Here is a 1,419-nt window from a genome sequence, read left to right as displayed (position 1 = left end):
TAGTTTCAAGAACAATTAATTATAAATATTTAAAACTTATCACACAAAATTATACTCTCAAGTTTTTGGCGCCGTTGCCGGGGAACTAAGATATTAGGAACGCTCAATTTTTATTACTTTATCCATTTATTTTTCTTGCAATTTAATTTAATTTAATTATTATTATTTATTACTTTACTTTTTCTTTCTCTTGGCAGGTTTTTATAGTTTATGACTAGAAGAAACCCATTACTTTTTGACGAAGAAATCGATCGCACAGTTCGCAGAAACCAAATAGAAATAAGGCGAAGCTTAAGATACACAGAGAACGAGCAAGAGGACGATACTCAACCCCCAACCGAAAAGATAGCTGAAAACCAAGACAATCAGCTACCTCATGTAATTGCGGTTAATCAAAATCCTGCTCTACGTACTATGTATGATTATGCTAAACCTTTTTTAACAAGAACTGAATCAAGCATAGTTAGACCTGCTGTAGCTGCAAATACTTTTGAACTAAAACCTAACACTATTCAAATGATACAGCAATTTCTTCAGTTTGATGGTTTGCAAGATGAGGATCCCAACGCTCACTTAGCAAACTTTTTGCAACTATGCGATATATTTAAAATTAATGGTGTTTTTGATGATGTCATTCGTCTTCGGTTATTCCCTTTTTCATTAAGAAACAAAGCTAAACAGTGGTTGAACTCATTACCACGAGGGTCAATCACTACTTAGGAACAAATGACCAAAAAATTTCTATTAAAATATTTCCCGCCGGCTACAACGGCCAAATTACATAATGATATCTCTTCGTTTGTACAGATGGACTTAGAAACTCTTTACGATGCATGGAAGAGATATAAGGATTTACTGAGAAGGTACCCTTACCATGGGTTACCGCTTTGGCTTCAGGTTCAAACATTCCATAATGGCCTGAATCCTTCGACTCGGCAAATGGTTGACGTAGCTGCTGGCGAAACCATCAATAATAAAACACCTGAAGATGCTTATGAGTTTATAGAGGAGATGTCACTGCATAACTATCAGTGGCAAGTCATGAGGACAAAACCAAAGAAAACAACCGGTGTTTATAACGTTGATTCGGTCACCATGCTCTCTAATCAGGTAGAACTCTTGAATAAGAAAATTGATGGTTTTCTTAGTGCTTCACAGGTTCACCCAGTAATGTAGTGCGAAGCAAGTGGAGGTGGATCAAACAATTCGGAATACCAACCTTATGGCCATAACATGGATAACGAGCAGTTAAATTACATGGGTAATAATTCTCAATCTCAAAACAATCCATATAGTAACACTTACAATGCTGGTTGGAGGAACCACCCAAATTTCTCATGGGGAGGCCAACGAAATCAGAGACCACCTCCAGGCTACCAACAACCACATTACCAATAAGAAAAGAAGCCGAACCTTGAA

At 36.9% G+C, this 1,419-nt stretch overlaps 1 non-coding gene across 1 annotated transcript; it reads right to left on the bottom strand.

Moving 5' to 3' along the window:
- Nucleotides 1–775: 775 nt before the first annotated feature.
- LOC128291953 (small nucleolar RNA R71) lies at nucleotides 776–881 on the bottom strand. Its single transcript, XR_008281937.1, has one exon. It is a non-coding gene; the product is annotated as a small nucleolar RNA R71 (small nucleolar RNA).
- Nucleotides 882–1,419: the final 538 nt, after the last annotated feature.

Source organism: Gossypium arboreum, chromosome 4 (genome assembly GCF_025698485.1).
Source record: "Gossypium arboreum isolate Shixiya-1 chromosome 4, ASM2569848v2, whole genome shotgun sequence".
Taxonomy (NCBI): Eukaryota; Viridiplantae; Streptophyta; class Magnoliopsida; order Malvales; family Malvaceae; genus Gossypium; species Gossypium arboreum.
Note: the sequence above shows the minus strand (reverse complement) of the source record. Positions and strands in the feature narration are given on the sequence as shown.